This window comes from Pseudorasbora parva, chromosome 1 (genome assembly GCF_024679245.1).
Source record: "Pseudorasbora parva isolate DD20220531a chromosome 1, ASM2467924v1, whole genome shotgun sequence".
In the NCBI taxonomy this organism is placed as follows: domain Eukaryota; kingdom Metazoa; phylum Chordata; class Actinopteri; order Cypriniformes; family Gobionidae; genus Pseudorasbora; species Pseudorasbora parva.
In genome coordinates, this window is record NC_090172.1 from 36,165,815 (window position 1) to 36,182,205 (window position 16,391).

At 40.4% G+C, this 16,391-nt stretch overlaps 1 protein-coding gene across 3 annotated transcripts in view; it reads right to left on the reverse strand.

Annotated features, from left to right (window-relative positions):
* creb3l1 (cAMP responsive element binding protein 3-like 1) overlaps window positions 1–16,391 on the reverse strand; it is a 74,273-nt gene that overhangs the window by 51,830 nt on the left and 6,052 nt on the right. For all 3 annotated transcript variants that reach the window (XM_067439385.1, XM_067439357.1, XM_067439375.1), the window contains exon 2: window positions 13,496–13,610. The gene's annotated coding sequence lies outside the window, so the exon portion shown is untranslated. The remainder of the gene's footprint in view (window positions 1–13,495; window positions 13,611–16,391) is intronic.

Consider the following 16,391-nt stretch of genomic DNA (forward strand, 5'->3'; position numbering starts at 1 on the left):
TAGACTATCAATCTGTGGAGGGAAAGAACATACTCCCCTGTTCTGCTGCCGCATCTGATTTATGCATCTTTTAGCTGGGTTGCAATGTGTGCACAGCAGTGAGTCAGCCTGTTAGTCATCAGCGGAGAGTTTTTTAGGTTAAAACATTGTTTTGGAAGGTTCTTGTTTAAGACAAGCACTCTTATCACAGACGATCTGAGAAAAATATGAAATTGCTATAAATGTTGTTTCATAAAGGGATGAATCTTTGTGTATTTGTTCACACATATAGAGGGTGCTGTGACAAGATGAGTGAGAAAAGAAAACAATATTGCACATACAAAAAAGAGAGGGAGACATGAGAATGAGTAATGGAGACAGCTTTGTACATGCCCTAAGCCAGATAGTTGGAATATTGTAACGTTTAAACAACATTATGCCGCGACCTAGACAGTTTAATTTTAGTGCATCGGAAAACTTTTCCCAAAGGGTATTGCACAGTGACCTGAGATTTTCTAAGATTTCTGTTAGGGGCCTGGAGATATTTGCACATAATCACATTCATACATAGATGGCATAGAAAACTGCTAACATCATTTATTCCCTTTTCTTCTGTTTGCCTCCTGATTCTTTTTCACAAAAGTGCAGCTTTATAAAACGAAATCATTCTGCTTTTACAGTATTTTTGAGCAAATAATTGCAACCCTGGTGAACATAAAATCTGGTAATGAGAATCTCCATTAAAATATAATGAGACAATAGCAGAAAAACACACAGTAAAGAGAAACTGTAGGGTATTTTTTTTTTTACAGTCTGGTAATGTGCTAAATTGTCGTAAATAATATAATCATGTAAAACATTCTAGGATTTCTATATTTTTTTGTACATGATTTTTTATATACATTCTGCATAAAATATGTAAAAAAAATGTATCCTCTTTGGTCAGCAATAGTTCTGGGAAATTAAACAAATGAGAACTCAATACAATTTAGTCTGGAGATAAGATGTTATGATAAATGATAATTGTTAATATGAAATTAAATCCTTGCGAATCCATGAACCTGTAACCATAAGTTTGTTTCATATGGGTTGTATGATTGCTGAGTTTAAGGGTTGTGTACATGTACACCATTATGTTTATGGTTAAATGGAAGTACTAAATTAGAGGCGGTAGAATTAGTGTAACCATATTTAGTGTGCATTAGAGTAACAATGATGTGTTTGCCACCTATGGTCCCTACTGTGAGTGTGTGGGAACACTTATCTGGTCTAATTTATCCACAGCAGAGTGAGACAAAGCAAAAAGAACAACAGAAGACAGAAAAATGTGGGATCATTAACTGTGTAAAATGTCTCAAATTTACAATTTGGTTTAAGTATGTGCTTGTTTGTACAAAATAGAAAACAATTCAGCAAAACATACAGAATACAGTGAGATTCCAGCACTCCTTTTAATTATGAGTTACGTTTTTATTTCATTTGTTTTTATTTAATTTTCAAAAAGTGTGTATATATCTATTTGTTCAATATTATTTTGATCTATGGTGTACAGTGTGGTTTTGTGTTTGGCACATAGGTATACCATTGGGTTTATTTATTGTGTTCTGTGTTAACTTATGGTTTATGTGTGTTTGATAAGTATGGTAATGTAAATGTAATCATCAGCCGGAGAGAGCCAGATCAGACTCAGAGGTCACAGAATGTGCTGCGAGGGGGTGACCTTTTCATTTGTGTGTGGATGCGTGTGATCTTGACATTTTCCTATGACGCCTGTAAGAAAGGAGCAGTTTGATAAACACACTCACCAACTGAAGCGGATCTCAATGATTCTCACATAAACAACATGGAATATTCTAATGTGACTGTCGCTGGAGGGGGTGGGATATATCCCAGTACCAAAGAGACAAGTGACTCATCTTACAGACCGTAGGGACTGAAATATCATACGTAAAAAACACTTGAGGTATATTCCAATTGCCCTTATATGTTTTCAAGGGACAAACAGGACAAACTATATTAAAGGGGGGGTGAAATGCTGTTTCATGCATACTGATCTTTTTACACTGTTAAAGACTTGGAATCCCATACTAAACATAGACAAAGTTTCAAAAGTTAAGGTGGACGTTTGATGGGAGTATTTCTTTGTCAAAAATACTACTTCCGGTTAGTCATAAGTTTCGGCAAGTTTTTTGAGATCATGCGTCCCCTTTGACGTTAACGGGGGCGGAATTTCCTTGTATGGGCCTTACGGACAATTCTACCGGAAGCGCGTGAGAGAGAGCGAGGGAGAGAGCGAAAGCAACAGGCTACGCCCATCAAAGCGCTGGCTTGTAGGATGCTAAACAGGTGATATAACCAGTAGCTACTGACTTACCCACTGATAGGCCGGCGGTCGATCTGTATTAGCACTTTCCTCACGCGACGGGCGAATCACTTTCCTCACAGAGCGACTCACTTTCCTCACGCGGCAGGCGAATCACTTTCCTCACTGAGCGAATCACTTTCCTCACAGAGCGACTCACTTTCCTCACGCGACGGGCGAATCACTTTCCTCACTGAGCGAATCACTTTCCTCACAGAGCGACTCACTTTCCTCACTGCAGCGCGCTGCTGCACACGTCATTATTTAGCTCCGCTCACACGACACGCCCCCACCCGCTCGGCTTTTTTCGGAAAGACTCGGAACAGCGCATCTTTCTTATATAATTATAAAAAAAATAAAGACTTTTCGGATATATGCAGGATGCAATGCTACTCTATAGGTACTCAAGATTGACATGACACTGACTGAAACTGAGTGTTTCACCCCCCCTTTAAAATAATTTAACAATTATGTTTTATATATTTGAATGTATTAAAAGCATAGTTTTGGTTTTATAAATACACGTGAATTTAGATATGTTAAATGTATATATATATATTAGGGCCGGGACTCGATTAAAAAAAAAAATCTATTTTGTCTGGCTTTGTAATTAATTAATTGAAATAAATCACATTTTAATTGCATATAGATATTTGACCTGAGAACATTGAGTATTTTTTCACATGGAATTTTAGTGTACCATTGACTGAATACACTGAAGCTTATGAAATGACTGAATATATAAACTTAATCAACGAAATATTGTTTATTTATTTCAGTCCAGCAGACCAGTGCAATGTTTGCCATTAAGTGTAGCAAAAACATATTTGTGATATTTGAGGCTCGATGTGCTGCAGTGATTCGCAAATTCCTTGTTGTAAAGCTTGGTTGCACACAACCATGGTCTTGTCAACGCTTCCATCCTTTTTTTTTTTTAAACAAAATTTCCCATCCATGGGGCCAAGCAAAGCGGTCTCATCAGCTTCTTCATTCATGTTCACTATGGTTTGTTGTTGTCGTGACCAAGGGGGTAATCTAGCGCTCGGAAAGCGTTCCACCCCTAGGGGCTGCCATTGCTAACCAAGCCATCACCTGCTGTTAGCATCCCATTGACTCCCATTCATTTTTGAGTCACTTTGACAGTGAATAACTTTACATCTGAGACGTTTAAAGAATCCATTTGTCCATTGTTTATTTCTAAAGAAACACGACAATGCATAAAAGGCTCCGTTACCTTGTATCTTACACTATCGCCCCGCAAAAGCTGTTTTTGTAAAAATAGGCTAACGATTGCGTCATAACCAACGCGACTCTGTCGCACAGTTGAGAAATTACCGTATAGACCTGAGGAGACGCTCGCAGGCATCTTTTACTGTCTATGAGACAGTCGGGGGGACGTGGAGACATAAAGTCTGATAAAGTCAAGGGGGAAGAATGGGGAGAAGCCCATAGTGAGCCAAAAGCAACGGGAGAAAATATTTAAACAATGTGATTCAGCTTTCACTTTCCACAACTACTAGAAGACCTACAGCTGTCAGACAGGAGGCTCACGTCACATCTACGTCGTCAAGCTCAGTCTGAGCCTGCGCAGTTCGCTCAGCCATCAGGAAGTGAGTAGCCCTAGGTTGACTTCATTATTTCGCCGTTGACGTCAATGGGGTCGCTCTGTCCATTTCTTTTACTGTCTATGGTCGTGACTCGTGAACTATGCTCGTGAACGCTAGTTGGTGTTTCAGTATAATCGGTCCGTCGAAACTCATTCATTGAAAAATGTTCCGCGGTGCAAAAATAAGTGTGGTTAAAATTATGTTATTTATTTTTTGCGTTATTAATCTTAATTAACGTGTTAAAGTCCTAAAAAAGTAAATCTAGAAAAAAGTAAAATCTTAATTAACGTGTTAAAGTCCCTATATATATATATATATATATATATATATATATATATATATATATATATATATATATATATATATATATATATATACATGTATACAGTGAGGAAAATAAGTATTTGAACACACTGCTATTTTGCAAGTTCTTCCACTTGAAAATCATGGAGGGGTCTGCCTACTGTGAGAGACATAATCTAAAAAATAAAAAAATAAATCATTTCTAAATCATAAATATATTATTTTTTTAACTATTTGTTTGTATGATACAGCTGCAAATAAGAATTTAAACACCTGAGAAAATCAATGTTAATATTTGGTACAGTAGCCTGTTTGCAATTACAGAGGTCAAACATTTCCTGTAGGTTTTGGCCCACTCCTCCACACAGATGTTCTCTAGATCAGTCAGGTTTCCGGCCTGTCGCTGAGAAACACGGAGTTTGAGCTCCCTCCAAAGATTCTCTATTGGGTTTAGGTCTAGAGACTGGCTAGGCAATGCCAGAACCTTGATATGCTTCTTACAGAGCCACTCCTTGGTTTTCCTGGCTGTGTGCTTCGAGTCATTGTCATGTTGGAAGACCCAGCCTCGACCTATCTTCAATGCTTTAACTGAGGGAAGGAGGTTGTTCCCCAAAATCTTGCAATAAATGGCCCTGGTCATCCTCTCCTTAATACAGTGCAGTCGCCTCCTCCCATGTGCAGAAAAACACCCCCAAACCATGATGCTACCACCCCCATGCTTCACAGTAGGGATGGTGTTCTTGGGATGATACTCATCATTCTTCTTTCTCCAAACACTTTTAGTGGAATTATGACCAAATAAGTTATATTTTGGTCTCATCTGACCACATAACTTTCTCCCATGACTCCTCTGGATCATCCAAATGGTCATTGGCAAACTTAAGACGGGCCTGGACATGTGCTGGTCAGTGTTGGGTAAGTTACTCTAAAAAAGTAATTAATTACTAGTTACTAATTACATCTTCAATAGTGTAATTAGATTACTGTACAAATTACTCTCTCCAAAAAGTATTTAATTACTTTCTTAATCCTATATCAAGCTCGACTAGTTAAGTGATTCAAGGATAGACATGAAACAGCTATTTTAATTCATTCAAATTCAAAATATAAAACTACATAAATTATTCTTATTAACTGACCAAAGTTTTACACGTGAGAAGGATAGATAAAACATGCATTTTAAAGTTTTTCATATTAATTCCACTATTGTATTATGTATAATTGTTCTACAGTCTATACACTGTATTTAATTGAATTACATGTGAAGTAACTGTAATTAAATTACACAAAACTAAGAGTAATCCCTTACTTTACTTCTTCAAAGGAAAAGTATTTAAATTACAGTAACTAATTACTTAGTAACTAGTTACACCCAACACTGGTGCTGGTTTAAGCAGGGGAACCTTCCGTGCCATGCATAATTTCAAACCATAACGTCTCAGTGCATTACTAACAGTAACGTTGGAAACGTTGGTCCAAGCTCTTTTCAGGTCATTGACCAGCTCCTCCTGTGTAGTTCTGGGCTGATTCCTCACCTTTCTTAGGATCATTGAGATCCCAGGAGGTGAAATTTTGTATAGAGCCCCAGTCCAAAGGAGATTGGCAGTCATGTTTAGCTTCTTCCATTTTCTAATGATTGCTCCAACAGTGGACCTTTTTTCACCAAGCTGCTTGGCAATTTCCCCGTAGCCCTTTCTAACCTTGTGGAGGTGTACAATTTTGTTTCTAGTGTCTTTGGAAAGCTCTTTGGTCTTGGCCATGTTAGTAGCTGAATTCTTACTGATTGTATGGGGTGGACAGGTGTCTTTATGCAGCTAACGACCTCAGACAGGTGCATCTAATTTAGGATAATAAATGGAGTGGAGGTGGACATTTTAAAGGCAGACTAACAGATCTTTGAGAGTCAGAATTTTAGCTGATCGACAGGTGTTCAAATACTTATTTGCAGCTGTATCATACAAATAAATAGTTTTAAAAAATCATATATTGTGATTTATGGATTTTTTTTAGATTATGTCTCTCACAGTGGACATGCACCTACGATGACAATTTCAGACCCCTCCATGACTTCCAAGTGGGAAAACTTTCAAAGTAGCAGGGTGTTCAAATACTTATTTTCCTCACTATATATATATATATATATATATATATATATATATATATATATATATATATATATATATATATATATATATATATATATATATATATATATATATATATATATATATAGTGAATTGGAACACAGCTATATAGAAAAGTGCAAGCCTCAGTCTGTGAACAAAAAGTGTGTTATGTTCAGAGTTTTATGTGTGTATGTGTTTTCAGCTGAAGTGAATTCCCTCTTCTGTCCAAATTGTTCATTGTTTCAGATGCACACCTTACATACCCTCTCCTTCTGTCATGCTCTCCCTCTCTCTCTCTCCCTCTCTCTCTCTCCCTCTCTCTCTCTCTTTCTCTCTCTCTCACTCTCTCTCTCTCTCTCTCTCTCTCTCTCTCTCTCTCTCTCTCTCTCTCTCTCTCTCTTTTATTCTCTGAGGTTTACTGGTTATTTCAGTCAGAAGCCAAAATGAGACGCTTTAGGCAGCAACCCCAGAAGCAGCCAGCAATAAGAGGTATATTTATATCAATCCATGGGGTCAGTGTGTCTGCCTGTCTGAAAGAAAGAGAGAAGGGTGTGTCTACTCTCGGCTCCTTCAGTCCTGTTTAGAAGCAGCGCTACCATACACTATTCTGAGGGTGGAGAACTGAGCACACAGCCGCATGGTTCTAATGTGGTGTGTGTGTGTGTGTGTGTGTGTGTGTGTTGGGGGGAATGGGATAATAGCAGAAGATTGGGGGGCTGGTGGTCTGTATGAGGAGGATATCATGATGAGGCTGAAACCCCACTGAAGCAGCTCTGCACACCGACCCAGAAACAGTCTACTTTACTCTGAGCTCTGTCATTTTCCTAAGTGATTCACGAACCACATTGTCCACCAAACCATGAGAATAATCCTTAAAATAATAAAGCTATGGTTCCCCTTTTAATCAAGGCATTGTGTTCCATTCCTCTTTTAGTTCAGTGATAGTTTTTTTCCTTCATTTCTCAGCGTGAGGAAAGTGGTGTCTGGATTTCGGTAAGTTAAATTAGGTTTCTGTCTAGTTTTACTGGACATTCAAAGTGTAATATGACCAAATATAACTGCAATCAAATCATATTATAATCTCTTCCAAAAATGCCCACACAAAAACTCTTTTAGTAACATAATATCAGAAATAGGTTGCACTTGATTCAGCATAAACTCACTGGTCATATGGATAAAATTGTTTTTATTATAATTGAAATTATTATAACGCAAGTGTTTTTTTAAGAGTTATTTTGAGACAATTCAATTTGTTGCCATGACAAAGGCAATATACTGCCATTATGCAAATCTCTAATTTAAAAAATCTACATAAGCCCTAAATCACTTTCAACCTCTTTTGACTGTTTGGTCAAAAATTTTACATCTTAGTTGTGTACCTCTTTTCCATGCAGACCAATTGGGCTAAATGTTAAACAGCTAACAATGCTATTTACACTCCCTGAAGAATTCGATTACATGTGTAACATTGCAATGTGCTTGGAGGAAGCACTTCAATTGATATATTACGACAAACTCTGTGTATGTTGTGTGAGATCTGGAGTTTTTTTTTTTTTAAAGTCTGGTCTTGTCTGATCTGGTTTCTTCATCAGTGTGCTGCAAACAAATGTTGATGCACTCAGCACGAGTCTGGGCAACATTTAGGAACAGATGGAAAGATGACTAGTAATAAAGCTATCAGCTCTTTTTACACACACCACACAGATGTACCTGACTATTTTGCAAAGTTATGATTCAGACTTTCCCTCTTCTTTTCTGGACGGTATATGCTACAATGCAATTTGTGTGAGAGTGTGCATGATTACTCCCAAATAGCAAAACGAACATCACTCATAAAGTGTGCTTGTTAAATCCACAACATTAAAAGGATAGCTCACCTAAAAATGTAAATCATTTACTGTCATCATTTACTTACCCTCAAGTTGTTCCAAAGCATAAGCTTATTTGTTCTATCTGACAGAAAATTAGATATTTTGAAGAATATGGGTAGCCAAACAGTTGATAGACCCCATTGAGTGCCATAGTCAATGCGACCATCAACTGTCTGGTTACAGATATTCTTCAAAATATCTTCTTTTGTTGAGGGTGAGTAAATGATGACAAAAATCTCATTTTGTAACTATTGAACTATTCCTTTAACACACATGCCATACACCTACACACACAATATACCAGCAGCCCTTGCTGAATGTTAGCACACTGATATGATCAAATGTGTCACCCCTGTAAAATGAGTCAGAAATGGCTCCCACAAGAGGGATCCCTGGCCTCACTGAGGAAGTCTCACTGCATATTCCTCAGGGATGCCTGGAGCTCTGTCCAAGTCATCAGGTCTGTCTCACTGCTCTTATTATGGTCATTTTATCCGGATATTAAAAGGACTAAAAAGATTAAATATTTTTAAAAAGTAGAAATAAAAAAAAGGAATCATTGGTTTTATCTTCTAATGCAGAATGCGTTAAAAATAGGTAGGGTCAACATACAAACACACTTTAATTTAAAACAGTGGGATAGTGCCAGAATATCTGTACTAAGTCAATTACAAACACACAGACACCTTCCACAGAAGTGCACAAACCACAGAAATAAAGAACTGATAACTGAATGTGTAGAAGCAATATAATTTGTTCTAGCAGAAATATGCACAAGTGATGTGTCGGTTTCCATGTGAAGAATTAGAATGATTTCATATTCCGGGTTTGTGTGTGTGTGTGTCTGATTGTTATCCAAAAACCACTTCACAGCAAGCTTTCTCATTTGAGTTTCAAAACATACAGCTTGTAAAGAGTTAGCTATTGGGATTTATATTCATTAAGTCTGTTGCAAACATTAAGGATGAAATATGAGTAATTTAATTGTGCCCTAAAATTCACACAATACTCACTGGAAAATCTCTAGGGAATTGTTGGCAGTGGTCAGAATCCCTTCGGCTACAGTTTTAAAATGTTCTGTGGGAGGGAAATTCGTGCATTGGCATAAAACTGATTCTATTTTAGTGTAATCCAGGTTAGACTAGGTCAAGTAAATAATTGGTGACAATGTTTTTGATGAAAACATAACCAAATATTTAGCTCATTGTTGCTGTATTTCTTATTCTGAAGCAGTTTCTTTAAAAATTGTACAGAATTTTTAAACAAAACTTGAATTGCATTTTATGTTTAAGGAATATATTTAATTAGAAATCTTAAGTAGACCAATTTAATTATTTTACAATAAAGCTACACATCACCATTCATAGTTTTACTTTTTGTTTGTAGACTTTCGTGTAACAGTTTTATTTCATGTCCAGCAATCATGACAAAATACACTACAAACTATACTTCAACCAAAAAGAAAATGAGCAACAAAAAAGAGAAACAAAGCTAGCAAGCAGGCAGGCAGACAGTGATTACAGGGTATATAAGAGACAGAAACATACAGTATGCAAAAAGGGCCCTGTGGTAGGCAAGATGGAAGGAAACCATCTCTTTTCCTAATTCTATCTCTTCTTTTTCTGTGTGTGTAGTAAGGTCAGAGGGTTTGGGTCAGTGAATGGAGTTCAGAGTGAAGGATGTGGTCATCCTGATGAGAGGTTTAAGGCAGCGGTGTTGCTGTGGTTCAGCTATAGTAGCTGCAGCATAGATGTCAGATCACAGTGCTCTCAGCAGCTGAACGCAGCTTTGCTTAACCTGTGCCACTCAAATTAACACCACACATATCTCTCTCACTATTGCAGTCTACGTCATAATGCTGTTTCACGAGCTTACACTTACATATAATTTATAGAGAGTAAATTTAAATGCGTAAACTGTCAACAAAATGGAGGTAAGACAGCTGCGTATATATACACCTCTTTTGTTGATTAGCTGAGTACTCTCCACCTGTGTCAATTATCTGACTGAGCTCCTCCCGAACCTTGTTTAATAAAAACATCTGCTGCGTCCCAATTCGCCTACTTCTACTACGTCCAAAAAGTATGTACTCTTTTTGTGAAGAAAAGGTATATACTTTTGAGTGTGTAGCAGAAAAGTATACAAGCTTCGGGACATACTACTTCGCCATCTTTAAAGGACTCTGTCGCTTAGTTACGTGCATCCCGGCACCGTTTATCTGCCCTGTCAATCATCGTCAGATTCGTCACAGTTCAAATCCTCCACATTCAGTTTAATCTCCTACCGTATCGGAGAGAAATGTAGATGCTCGTTGATCTGCCATGTGTGTGTCTTTGTGGGTCAGAGACTCTCCTCATGTGTTTGCAGTTTAAATATAATGATCCATTTAAAAGTTAATGGCCAAATGTGTCATTAAAAAAGTTCACAATGCTGCTGCAGGTGAAATATAATGTGGACAACATTGAATAAATATATTTTTGTCAGGTTAAATATTGATAATTGGTCACTCAAACCCCTTTATCTAAACTTCTCTAATTAACCGTCTGACTTGCACATCCGTCATGTTTGTAGTTTTTTAACGCTTTTTATCCGCGTTTTTAGTTCTAATCGAATCCTCATCCAACTCGCAATGGGTTGTGGGCATCGATCCATACTTCGAATTCGGACCGGAAATAGTAAACCATCCGGGAATCGGTTTCAACATACTACGATTTGGGACATACTAATTTTATTTTCGAATACTATTTAGGATGGATACACTCTAAAAAATGCTGGGTTAAAAACAACCCAAGTTGGGTTGAAAATGCACCGACCCAACAATTGGGTTGGGTCGGTTCTTGAACCCAACTTGGGTTGTTTTTAACCCAGCATTTTTTAGAGTGTAGTATGCGAATTGGGATGCAGGGATCATTTCTGGGTCCAAGACTAAACAGCCATTTATGAGCACTATTCCTAAAAAAAGACTTAGAGTTAAGCCAAGTTTAAACACACACACAAATATACACCTAAAGGATTATTAGGAACTCCATACTGTGTTTGACCACCTTTCACCTTCAGAGCTGCATTAATTCTACGTGGCATTGATTCAACAAGGTGCTGAAAGCATTCTTTATAAATGTTTGCCCATATTAATAGGATAGCATCTTGTAGTTCATGGAGATTTGTGGGATGCACATCCAGGCACAAAGCTCCCGTTCCACCACATCCCAAGGATGCTCAATTAGGTTGAGCCATCAGAGAATGGGTACATGGTGGTCATAAAGGGATGGCCATGGTCAGAAACAATCCTCAGGTAGGCTGTGGCATTTAAACGATTCCCAATTGGCACTAAGGGGCCTAAAGTGTGCCAAGAAAACATCCCCCACACCATTACACCACCACCACCAGCAGCCTGCACAATGTAACAAATAACACTGTAACAAGGCATGATGGATCCATGTTCTCATTCTGTTTACTCCAAATTCTGACTCTGCCATCTGAATGTCTCAACAGAAATCAAGACTCATCAGACCAGGCAACATTTTTCCATTCTTCAGCTGTCCAATTTTGGTGAGCTCATGCGAATTGTAGCCTCTTATTCCTATTTGTAGTGGAGATGAGTGGTACCCGGTGGGGTCTTCTGCTGTTCTAGCCCATCCGCCTCAAGGTTGTGCGTGTTGTGGCTTCACAAATGCTTTGCTGCATACCTCATTTGTAACGAGTGGTTATTTCAGTCAAAGTTGCTCTTCTATCAGCTTGAATCAGTCGGCCCATTCTCCTCTGACCTCTAGCATCAACAAGTCATTTTCACCCACAGCACTGCCGCAAACTGGATGTTTTTCCCTTTCCAAACCATTCTTTGTAAACCCTAGAAATGGCTGTGTGTAAAAATCCCAGTAACTGAGCAGAATGTGAAATACTCAGACCAGCCTGTCTGGCACCAACAACCATGCCACGCTCAAAAATGCTTAAATCACCTTTCTTTCCCATTCTGACATCCAGTTTGGAGTTCAGGAGATTGTCTTGACCAGGACCACACCTCTAAATGCATTGAAGCAATTGCCATGTGATTGGTTGATTAGATAGTTGCATTAATGAGAAATTGAACAGGTGTTCCTAATAATCCTTTAGGTGAGTGTATATTTATTCCTGTGATGTCAAAGCTGAATTTTTAGCATCATTACTCCAGTCTTCAGTGTCACATGGTACTTCATTCTAATATGTTGATTTGATGCTCAAGAAACATTTCTTATTATTACTACAAAAAGCTGTGCTGCTTGATGTGTTTGTGGAAACCATCAGGTCTATACCATTTTTTAGGACTCTGTGATGAACACGAAATATAAATCTTTTGTAACATTATAAATATCTTTGTTGTTACTATTGATCAATTTAATGCATCCTTGCTGAATAAAATTATTAGTTAAAAAATTAAGTTTCTTACCGGTAGTGTATATTATCCTGCAAAATGTAATAACACTCTATACATTACAAATATTATACAGTGCAGTATATAATACAGTACACAAACTGATATAGTCAGATTATAAATAGATACACTATAACAGCAACTGGAGAGAAGACTCTTCTTTATTGATAAGAGGTTTAGTATGTTGTTTGTTAGGCTGTCTGCATTGATACGTCAACTGTATAATGACTGTGTTAAATACTTGTTTGGGAATAAGATGCTAAGCACCTTATCATGCATCCTTTCATTAACACTGAGAGCCTCCTTTGCTCTTTAGTTTATGTAAACACATGTTGACAAAAAGAATGTCTGACTCAGTCTCTGACAGCATGAGACATCCTGATAAATGGAGTCTAGTTTAGTTCAGTCCCCCCAGATTAGTCTGAAAGGTGAAGTGCAAAATCCATTTTTATACTCTATCAATGTCTTTCACAAAGATCACAGAGACAACAGCCAATCACAATCATCCAGAGAGGAAATGGCTCAATGAAGTCCAATGACACAAGAACTGAAGAGGATGAGTCACTGACTGCCGGAGGATCTTTCATTGTGTTTGATGAAATAAGAAAGATAAATAGCAGAAGCTGCTGAGGATTCTGATAGCAGTCCTCATGCACCACTGTTCAATGGATACTAGAGTTGAGAGTCCCCATTAAATCAAAATTGATCATTCTTATTTTAATTTTTTTTATGAAATATTGCAGTATTTATTATAAATTATATACATATTTGCTCTCTTCATGTGCATTCTTAAAGAGATAGTTCACTTTGAAATTAAATTTTAATATGTTTTAGCTTACCTCATGGGCATCCGAGATGTAGGAGTATTTGTTTCCCCAGTAGTTTCAATTTTGATCATTTTAGGTCAAACCGTTCTTGTCTGTGCCTCACATAATGCAGGTCTATGGTCACCACCTCAAAGAGCATACACAGAGAAGTCCAAATTAAACAATCCCCCATCGTAAGTACACAATGATGGTCTAAGACACGAAACGAGCGGTGTGTGTGAGAAAACAAGCAGTATTTATATTGTTTTTACCTTTTGTACACCACTACATCCGACAGATCCGAGGGCGCGCGTGCTTGTTTCCTGTTGTGACATTCGCGCGTTCTGGCTTTAGTCTGCGCAAGCGCGGAAAGCGCCGGAAGTGGATCTCTCACGCGTGTACTCCTCTCATTGTTTACACAAAACAGTTGTCCGTTAATATATCGAAATCTTCTTGATTGTGATGTCCTGTACGTCTAAATATGTTTAGATCTTCACAGTGAAAGGTAACTGTAACAAAGTTCGTGTGTGTGAGGAAGGAAGAGGACACGGGGGTCGGCTGGACGGTTGATGCTTTCTCTTTTATTTGTATCTTAATAACCAACTGCACACTCAGCGTGTGCTTTCCGTCCAAACTCAAAACAACAATAATCACTTCCGGGTCGTCACTTCCGGCTTCCGGTTTCTCCGTGTCAGTGTCTCTGGCATCAACCGTCCGAGTCTCTCTTTCCCTGGTCTCCGGTTCCACCGATGTCTTATACCCTCTCCGCGCTCATTACTGGAACGAGAGACAGGTGTTATTAATCTGCTTCCAACCCACTCACTTACCGCTCGTCCCGCGGCTCTCTCTCCCGCTGCAGACCTCGCTGAACCACGCCCCCCTTGCCACATACCCCCACCGCCCGACTCAGGCCGGGGAGCCGTCCGGCCGAACTCCGCTTGTAGCTTCGATAAATCAGTGAGTTGGGACGGTGAGAGGTGATCTCCCCCAGGGGCCAGCGCGACCGATTGCGCTTTGATGCTCGCCTCTGGCCCGAGATCATCCTCTCCCCCGATCACCGTCGCCAACAACACTGATTCCACCTCATTCCATTTCTTAAGGAGATTGAGGTGGTATATTTGACGTGCCCCGTTCCTATCGGATCGTATCACTTCATAATCGAGGTCTCCAACCTGTCGTGCGACCTCAAACGGCCCCTGCCACTTTGACATTAATTTAGAGCTCGATGTAGGGAGTAAGACGAGCACTTTCTCTCCCGGTGTGAATTTGCGTAGTCTCATACCCCTGTTATATGACCGGCTCTGGCGGTCCTGGGCTTGCAACAAATTCTCCCTAGATAGCCGCCCCAAGGTGTGGAGTTTTGTTCGCAAGTCCAGCACGTATTGAATTTCGTTTTTGGCCAAAGAAGGTCCCTCCTCCCAAGTTTCTCGTAGGACGTCCAGCACCCCCCGGGGCTGCCGTCCGTAGAGAAGCTCGAAGGGGGAAAACCCCGTGGAGGCTTGTGGGACCTCCCGCACGGCAAATAAGAGGGGTTCTAACCACCGATCCCAATTTTTGGCGTCTTCCTGCACGAACTTACGGATCATGGATTTAAGCGTGCGATTAAACCGTTCGACCAAACCGTCCGTTTGTGGGTGATAGACGCTTGTTCGAATGGATTTAATGCCCAATAAACCGTAGAGTTCGCTCAACGTGCGTGACATAAACGCCGTGCCTTGATCAGTGAGGATTTCTTTCGGAATCCCCACTCGGGAGATTAGACGAAACAGTGCGTCCGCAACACTCTTCACGGAGATGTTGCGGAGAGCCACTGCCTCCGGAGTATCGTGTTGCGTAGTCCACGATGACTAACGCAAAACGATGTCCACGTGCGGATCGCTCTAATGGCCCGATGAGGTCCATCGCAATTCTCTCGAAGGGGACCTGCATTAATGGAAGGGGGCGCAATGGCGCTTTTGGGGCGGCCAGTGGATTCACCAACTGACATTCAGGGCAAGACGCGCACCACCTGCGCACATTGTCATGAATGCCTGGCCAAAAAAATCGGGTCATTAAGCGATTCAGTGTGGCCGCCTGCCCCAGGTGGCCCGCCATCGGATTCGAGTGAGCCGCCTGGAAAAGCATTTCCCGGCGGCTCTTTGGTACCAATAACTGGGTTGTATCCACTTTTGTCTGAGTGTCTTGGGTCACTCGATACAACCGATCCTTAATTATGGCAAAATAAGGATACGTGACGGGCAATGCGGGTTGGAGAGACTGACCGTCGATAGCGCGGACCTGCTGAAATGCATGTTTTAGGGTCTCATCTTGAGACTGCTCCAGAGGGAAGTCATCGCGGTCCGAGAGAATCAGTCTCTCGACCCCGCTCGGTTCCTCTGGAGCTGTTCCCAAGGGTCCCGTATCAGTCTCGCCAACCTGCACTCGCGCCGCCCCGTTCCTAGCCTTGTTCTCCCAAGCGGCATCCGCGCATAACGACCCCAATAACGCCGCAAAGGCGGGCCAATTCGTCCCCAGAATTAGCGGATGCCGGAGGTGGGGACTAACCGCCACCTCGATGCTATGTTTTTCTCCCCTGAACTGTATCGTGACTGGGACCAGCGGATACTCCACCACATCCCCGTGCACACACCGCACCTTAACCACGCGGCCAGTATCCAATGCCCCAGGCTGCATCAGGCTTTGATGGATCGAGGTTTGGTTACATCCTGAATCCACCAAGGCCTTATATGTACCCCCCTTGATACTCACAGGAATTTGGTACTCTCCTGCTTGATCGGGGGTGGTCCGCTGGAAATCCGGGACCCGGATCATTGTCCCGACGTCCATCATCGGACATCGGTCCACAAAATGATCCGGGTCGCCGCACCGCCAGCAGGCCAGCCCAGGCCTACCCGCCGCCCCGGCCTCTGGGGGGAATGCGAGGGGCCCC